The sequence below is a fragment of the Schistocerca nitens genome, chromosome 7 (assembly GCF_023898315.1).
Source record: "Schistocerca nitens isolate TAMUIC-IGC-003100 chromosome 7, iqSchNite1.1, whole genome shotgun sequence".
Lineage (NCBI taxonomy): Eukaryota > Metazoa > Arthropoda > Insecta > Orthoptera > Acrididae > Schistocerca > Schistocerca nitens.
In genome coordinates, this window is record NC_064620.1 from 421869516 (window position 1) to 421878711 (window position 9196).

Below are 9196 nucleotides of genomic sequence, written 5' to 3' on the forward strand. Positions count from 1 at the left end.
ATTGCGAGCGCATAAAAGGTATGGATCACAGTACGGGAAAATATGGCATGGCAGGCGAAGGCGGTGAAAGAAAATGTTTTAAAACATACTTCTAGAAAAATTTTGATTATGAAACCTTGAGATGTCATTCTTAAGGTACTAATCTCATAAATGAAGCAATAAAAAGAATTCGAATTTTGTCCTTATTTTGCCCTGAGTTTGCTCTTAACGTCGGTAATATGATGAGAACAGGCGTATTCATTGCAGCACATACGTTGGCCGGCGTATATTACAATACGTTAAAAGCGTAGAAACAGTTCGTTTTGTGATAGTAATTTAAACCATCAATACAATGGCATTGATACGATGGTTTGTCACATATCTCACCGCCCAGGTTCTTTCCTGTTGCCAGCTGTGCTAGTACCAGAGAAATACATAAAAAATCGATGTAAAAGCAACCTCACATCCATGAAATATTTTAACTAATGAGCAGTTTCGTACAGAAGACGTCTGCTTCACGAGGCAGCTATGTTACCGCCTATTATTGTTGTGGCCGGCCAGTGCGCTTCAGTCTGGAACTGCGCGATCGCTACGGTCGCAGGTTCGAATCCTGCCTCGGGCATGGATGTGTGTGATGTCCTTAGGTTAGTTAGGTTTAAGTAGTTCTAAGTTCTAGGGGACTGATGACCTCAGATGTTAAGTCCCATAGTGCTCAGAGCCATTTGAACCATTTTTTATTATTGTTCTCATATTCAATAGAACCATGTGATACAAAGCTACTCGGTCATGGAAAAAGTCTAAACCTAATCCACAGAATATTGCTAACCAATAAAACAATATAAATAAATATAGACAAATGTAGAATTTCAGTCAATGGTTTCTCACTAGAGTACTGAAGAAGAAAATAAAGGCAACAAGATCGACCACATGCTGCTAGAAGGAAATCTTGAAAAACAAAGAAGACTAAAGTATGTAAAACAAAGCAGGAAAATGGTATGTTAAACACAGAAGGGTATGTAACGTAACAGACAGTGCCGCTTAATACCGACAAAGTAAAATAAAGACATGTGTCACTTGGAAATTATGTGTCAGCACTCACATATGCAGTCAACGGAGGCGACCACCCCTTAGAAAGGACAAGATGGACTCTCCCATTGCTTACAACGAGGTAGTGATTCTGCACCGGTGCCACGTTATTTTGCGCGAGTTACGCCTTACCAAACTGCCCAATTTTCCCGAAAGTTATTTTGATTGCCCGAACTGTATGAAATTTTAGCTTTCAGTGCTCTGTCGGCGTAAGTACGTCTTGTAAGACATTTCAAATGTGTGTGAAATCTTATGGGACTTAACTGCTAAGGTCATCAGTCCCTAAGCTTACACACTACTTAACCTAAATTATCCTATGGACAAACACACACACCCATGCCCGAGGGAGGACTCGAACCTCCGCCGGGACCAGCCGCACAGCCCATGACTGCAGCGCCTTAGACCGCTCGGCTTTTAAGACAGTTCTTTTTCTTCTTTTTTACGTCACATGTAATAACCCATAAACAATGATAGAGCCCGCCGGAGTGTACTGGTTTGCCACACAGTAATTGTTTCGCCTATGACGTCAGCGTACCATGTACGTGAATGTTACGAATTAGCTTTACGTAAAACTATAAACTGATGTAGCGTGGACACATTGTGAAGAGCTCACACTAGGTGTGACAATACAAAAATATGCCTGGATATAAGTGAAAGTCGGTATATTACATTGCAGATTACAAAAAAATGAAGGATACTGTCTCATATGACTTAAATATGCTCAGACTTATGGAAAACACAAGTCAGAGGGAAGATCGCTTCTTAAGGACTCCAGAAAGCCTAAGAAGTCCGGTGCCGAGCGAATTCCACAGTTACGATTGCGTCGAAAAGGAGATGGAAAAATGGCGCAAACGACTTTTTAGCTGAGCCGTCCGGCATAGAATGGTCAGCGACAGTCCAAACTTGCGATTTATCTATTCTGTAAGCATTATGTCTCTCTGTGGAATCATTGTATTAAAGATTAAAGAAGATATACACTTCTGACATCCTCGGCGCTGGAGTGATTTGTAATATTATGAACACTGAATCAGTTTTCAAATCAGACGACCACTCACTGAAAAGTAGAAGCGTTGAGTTGTCGATAGGCACACACTAGAAACAAATTGCTACCTTTCGAATTCTGAAAGTTAGTAAGTTTCCTTTCCTTTGTGTGTGCCAATCGACAAATCGACTCTTTATGGTGAGTGGTGTCCTTCAGTCCAAAAGATTTTGTGCAGTACACGAACTTTCCTGCGTTTCCTACAACACATTGTATTAAAAAGATTGATAGTGAAATTAGATGTTAAAAGACATACACACACATACACACACACACACACACACAATTTCGATGAACTTGTCAGTTTTCGCCATTCAGGAAACTATGCCAGCGCTACTCGTACGCCAGCCGGCTTGGTAGGCGACCAAACTGCTTGCACAGAGCTAGCTGACTCGCCTGTTGCCACTACAGAGCAAAGTCCGCGCTTCCATCCACAGGCCACTAGGTTTGATTTCCAGGGAGCTTACTTATCGAATACAATGTAAAAATGAAATATCCTTACTACGTCACCTAAGGATGCGTCACCGCACAATTTATATAAAGCTTAACATGCACTTTTTATGACGACACTAGTGAACAGCTGGAGAGGCCTCCCACTTACGTTAGAAGTCTGATACGGAGCTAGTTTACCATACTCGGCAACGGTCCACTCTAGTTCTACATCTATACTCTGCAGACCACTATAGAGTGCGTGGCAGAGCGTACTTACCACACCATCGGTTACCGGGACTTCTACATGCTTCACTTGTGCAGTGCAAGAGGATTGATTGCTTACGTATTTCTGTAAGCACAGTAATTTGTACAATCTTAATTTTGCGATACTCACGGCTATGGTAGGCTACATACGGGTTTGCTGTATATTCCTATATTCCTCACTTAAAGCTGGTCCTTGAAGCTTTATAAGTAGGCTTTCACGGGATGGTTGGCATTTATCTTCAAGTGTCTGCCACTTCTGTTTATTTAGCATCTCCCTGACGCTCTCTCTTGGATCAAACAACCCTGTGACTGTTCGTGCTGCTCTTCTCTGTATACGTTCAGTATCCCCTTTTAGTTCTACTTGATGGAGGTCCCAAACGCTTGAGTAACATTCTGCGAAGCTTTGCACGAATGTCTTACAAGCAAACTCCTATGTAGACTGACTGCATTTTACTGCTATCCCACCAATGAAATGAAGTCTGCCATCTGTTTTACCTACGCCTTGGGCTATATGATCGTTCAGTCTTGTTGCGCGCAGGTATTTGTTTGAGTTGACTGATTCTAACTGTGAATCACTGATGTTTTTGTCAGAGGATAATCGATTTTTTTTGTTTTGTGCACAATTTTGCTTTCCTGAATATTTAAAGCAACTGACAGTCTTTGCACTACTTTTAAATCTTACAATATTTTTGCAGATTGTTACAGGTAGTGATTATAGATACCTGGATCACCTGCAAATAGCACAATGTCAGCCTGAATATTGTTTGAAACGTGACTAAAATACGTATTGTAACGAGGGAAAATACAGATATTTTTACGTGTGGTGCCATGATATGTACACACATCATTGTGTTGGTTGTTTCTCTCTGTGTCTACCGGTGTTCCCATAACCAGGTCACAAACTTTACGGTCTGATGTTTGCTGCGCGGCCGTATCTGGGCCGTGAAGTGAACGATGCCTGACAGTATAGATTATCCGTTTTGCGTCCACGCATCCATGTGTCCATACATAACACCTGACCTGCTGCTCAGGAAAAAATGAACATTAATAGCTTTGTGTTGCACATGTTCTTGGAGGTGTAGACGACCTAAAACCATACGATCTATAATAGCTGTAATTATTAGTCTGCAAATCACATAAATACTGATGCAATGTTGTTCATTACACCATACTCTGTCACCACTACAAATATCTGCACTTGTACCCGTTATATCCTGTATAACCTGAACAACACACTTCTCTGGACCACACGTCAAGTTACTTCTGTATGTGTCACTGACTCTCCATCCGAGACGACAAGCTGCGTCCTCCCTGCTAAGAGATGATATCAAGTCACAAATTTCGCTTGATACCCTATTCGATCGTACTTTCTATACTACGCGTAATGAATGTAACAGAAGAGCTTCGATTTCGCGTTGACATTCACATGCAAAGCGGAACGATATCGTGCCGTGCAACATGTTTGCTGCAGCTGTGTGCACGATACGTGAGAGCACATTAAACGTATTTGCAACTGCGAATGTGGACAAACATCAGCTGTATAATGGAATGACGACAATGAAAATTTGTGCTGTACCGGAAATCGAAGCTGGATTTCCCGCTTATCACTAGCGGGCGCCTTATTATTGAGCTATCCGACCACGACTCGTGGCTAGACCCAAACTTCTATATGTCGTCAACCACGTGTCTAGAACTATTACGTATATTCCTGTACAGGGGAGACATTTTAGTTGAAAGTCGCTTGCCCGGTGTCGTCGGATAAATACGATATTGCAGTGCCTGTGTTATTGTAAATTACGATGAAAAGTTTCTTCGGACAGGGATGCCTGCTCTGTATTGTAATTAGGAGTAACACGGGTACTGCAGTATCGTAAACGTGAGAACTGTCAGATGTAGGTCAAGGTCTACAGGCAGGGCTGACCATGAACGTTTGAGCCGCATGTCACACAGATGCACTGTGACGTAAGGCCATCGAGTGCAGAGTGTCACCTCTGCCAGCCAGCGATGCCAATTCTACAATATTTATATTCTCCGAGGGCGCTTCACCCAGTGGTACCACCAAAGAAAAAAAAAATTCACTGCACTTAAAAACGATCCTTTGACATCTTTTGCGTTAAACTTCACCTTTTAAAAACATATTCGGCCGTGTAACCGTAGCATATCAGCGTTAGCCAGTCAAATATCACTTGCTACCGAGAAATTTTCCATTTTGCACACTGGAATGCATCGGTATACAATATTTCATCATTGGTACGCTGTCTTCGTTAACTCTAGGGAATGGGGACGCGAGGTGGTGGATCGGTAAGCCTATCAACGATCTATGGCTACACACAACATGTATTCTCAAAGCAACTCTAGACGTAGAAGTTACAGGCTACAAAAACTCGTCAGTCCTTGTCTTACACTATTCACTTAGGATGGGTGAAACGATTCCTACTGACTGCAATTGTTGTAGAGCTTACATCGAATACCGGTTCTATAAAAATCTCGAACAAGGCCTCATTCAAAGTATCCCCTTTCAAGTCACCTGATCGTCTCTGGTACCGTTGCGTATGGGCTGTACCGACCGCATACGAACGTACAAGCCTGTCTCTGAATGCCTGATAAAAAAAAACTATGGAGTAGTAATGCAGAATGTGCTCTCTTTAACAGATGCAGTGAACTTTCCACGCCTCCTACTTCCTTTCGCAGTACTGATTTCTCGCGCAGAAATCGATTCTAAATGTAGGTCACGGTACCTAGTTCAAGACCAGTGCTATTTCTCGGTCCGGTACATCCACGAAAACTAGATTAGGTTCCCGTATTTTCTTGACTGTGCTGCACATCTCGTAAACTCAAAAAGGAAAAAGAAAAAAAAGGCAAAACGGTTCTGGGAAGTTCCACTCTGTTATTACATTACATTATATGAGCATACATGGGCATGATGCGGAACTTTGATACAAACTTTACCTGCTATTATGATATTGACACAAAGAAAGTGTGAATGCTAATGTGGCAGTTTGCCGTCTAGTACTCTCATATAGCTATTGTAGCGTTATCTCAAAAATTGTCGTGGTTACTATGCAACTATTCGCTCTGCTGGTTTTGTGATGACATTTCCGAAACTATCCTGTAAGATGAAACTTGACAGACGCAAAAGGAAGTGTTATGCAACGTCGAAATTCATGGACTGTTGCTTCAGTGCACAGCAATCGATGAATGCCAACGAGTCTTCTTCGCGGGAACTAGATTTGAGTAACAACTATTAAAGTGTACTCATCTTTGAGATTGATGTTATTAAATCGGAATGATTTATTCATGATTGCATAATAATTTCTCGGAAACGTCGATGTTCACTGGGTAGCTGTTACAAATTAAAAATTTGCAAAACGCTTAGAAACAGACTGTCGCATGCGAAACGTTTAACGCCAAAGTAACGAACTTTGCATCATTTTCAAAACGAACGAATAATTGATCATCATCACGCAGTGCCTGTTCTTTCGGACATTCGGAATAACACAGGCACTGCAATATCGTAACGGATATATTTCCATAAATTACATTACTTCTTCTGCGCAAGCACTTAGGAGTGTTAAAATCCTCTCAGTTTAGCCACGTATTGTACAGAAAGCATTGTACACCATCTCGTCACGTCGCCTACCCAATAAATTTCAGACAAGCTGACAGTTTCTCTATACACTTTGCTTGATACCCGGTGTGAGTTCATCTTACAGAAATTGATTTTTTCCACACAAATCAAGTTAGGTATAGCTGTCAGTTTATCAATGATAGTGTGCAAGAGAGACAGCGCTACCAACAAAATTTTACACACTCACAATATTTTTGCTATTAACGAAGTTCAGAAACATGAAAGTTTTTATTACGTAGGTTGGTAACTAAAAATATGACTCAACCCTTAATCTGTGTCTAATGGATATATATTTTTCAGTTAGGGGCGCTATACGGGTCCATCAGTTTTATCGGCGAGTTTTCAAATGACACATTCGCGGGACTTAAAGGAGAATCCACAACGTTCACCAATAAACGGATAGTGGTATATAAGTAGTATTGATGTCGTAACAACTTTTCACTTTCCGTTGCTAAAATGAGTGACACTCTAGTGGTGGCACAATGCAAAATGCTGTGCCATCCTATAAATAACAATCCTTGTCTAATTTGAAGGAGTCCAGTACTGAAATTTCTAGTTTTTACACACTTCAAAAGGGAACGTATCTGACAGACAACGATTTCATTTTGTCTTCTCTTTGCGCGATATAGTGAGTAGCCAATGACGTAAGAAAAACTCTAATAAAAAATAAGAAAATACTCACTCGCTGTCTGTGGCATGCGAAGCTAAAGCTGAATAGTACAGTTTGGAAACAACGAATAATCCCAGCGCGAAATGCAATACCAGTCGTAACAATTTTGTCTTGTGGAAGACCAACATTTATGGGGAAAAATTATGTAGTGGATACCCCATTACATTTTTCACAGCTTACATGTGATATTCATACATAATATGGACCAAAATACTCGTTGCAGACTTTCCCAGTGTATAATGCGGGTTTCCTGAATTGGATTTGCAGTTTTAGTTTTAGTTTTTGGTATTAATAAATGTGGCTCAAAGTGGGTTAAATACAGCGCTTTACACTGTATATCATTCACATACATAGTTTCGCGAAATTTTCACCTTCAAACCTATCCTAGACGCAATGTTACTCTGCAGATGTCTGGCACCACAAACAATATTTGTTGAAGGTGGTTCAATTATTATACTCTACGGGCGAGGAAATGTGTGATTTTTCCCACATTAGTAAAGTAATCGCTAGTTCTCACTAAGCGACTAAAAAGTTGGACTCATCGTATATAACAGAGCACTTTCACGACTACGATCAGTCAGTACCCCTTAATATCAGGCCGGCCGGAGTGGGCGAGCGGTTCTAGGCGCTACAGTCTGGAACCGCGCGACCGCTACGGTCGCAGGTTCGAATCCTGCCTCGGGCACGGATGTGTGTGATGTCCTTAGGCTAGTTAGGTTTAAGTAGTTCTAAGTTCTAGGGGACTGATGACCTCAGCAGTTAAGTCCCACAGTGCTCAGAGCCATTATTTGAACCTCAATATTAGACAGGCGTTGATAAACAGGCTTCTGTGTGATTATCTGCTGTTTATGACGTTGTAATAGTTTTACAACTCGGTTGTCACAAATGGACCTTTAAACCTACCATGGATGCAGTGTTACGCTGCAGATGTCTGGCACCACAAACAAGATTTGTTGAAGGTAGTTCAACTGTTATACTGTACGGGCGAGGAAATGTGTAATTTTTCGCACATTAGTAACGTAATCGCGAGTACTCACTAAGCGGCTAAAAAGTTGGACTCATCGTATATAACAGAGCGGTTTTGGTCAACACATTCACGAGTATGATCAGTCAGTACCCTTTAATATCAGACGGACGTTGATAAATAGGTTTCTGTGTGATTATCTGCTGTTTCTGACGTTTTAATGGTTCTACAACTCGATTGTCACAAATGGACTCCACCGGGTGCGATTTCGGCTGCTATTTTCCGACTGAAAATCGTGCTGACTCCTCCGATCTTTTGCGGTCGATTTGCGATGCAAAATTTCGCTCGACATTCACGACGTGAATCCCACTGGACACGGCACACAGTTTCTGTCGGTGACAGTTCACACAGTCCAAAATTTTTGCACACTTCCCTCGGCGGCACTTTCCGAGCCGTACGACAGCGGTTCTGCTCGCGGGGCCACGACGGCGGGGCGAGAGGTGCAGCCGGCGACTCACCTGTTGCGGCGTGCGGCGGCCGCGGCGTGCGGTCGCAGAGGCAAGTCCGGCGCGGCGCAGCGAAGCACAGTGAGCGGGGCAGAGCAGAGCAGGGGCAGTCGCGCAGCCGCGCTCGCTCGGGTCCAGAGCGCACAGTGGCGGCGCGCGCGCCTCGGCCCGCGTTATATAGCCGGCCGCGCAGCCACCCGCCCACGGCTCTGCGCCAGCCGCGGACGCTGCGAGCCGTCGCCCCGCTGCTCCCCGACACCCGCTCGCTTTCGCGAACACTGCACGCTCGTATTCAGCGCTGGCGACGTCCCGAGTCCTGGTTCGCTACAGTATCTCGTATTTTTTTGGACTCTGGAACTGTATCGGGCAGTTCACAGCTGTCCCGCAAACTGGGGTGACTTTTTTTTTCTATATTGAGAGTCGATCCCCCCCGAAGGGGGCGGGCTGGCAGCAGCTTAGTACGCCACTCTTCAGCCTACAGAATTTGTTTTAAAAAGATGAAGATAATAAATAATAAACGTTGGTGATAAAATCGGTGATTTAAAGGTAAAATGGCGGAAAATTGTGGAACTTAAAACATAAAACAAAGGGTTGATGATGCTCATAAAATACACAGGAAGCAGAAAAA

General features: G+C 42.8%; 1 protein-coding gene across 2 annotated transcripts in view; it reads right to left on the reverse strand.

Annotated features, from left to right (window-relative positions):
• The window catches only part of LOC126194737 (tubulointerstitial nephritis antigen-like), a 618836-nt gene extending 610123 nt beyond the window's left edge, over window positions 1-8713 (reverse strand). The window contains exon 1 of one of the 2 annotated variants that reach the window (XM_049932997.1): window positions 8581-8713. The gene's annotated coding sequence lies outside the window, so the exon portion shown is untranslated. The remainder of the gene's footprint in view (window positions 1-8580) is intronic. The other variant, XM_049932998.1, reaches the window with a different exon arrangement.
• Window positions 8714-9196: the final 483 nt, after the last annotated feature.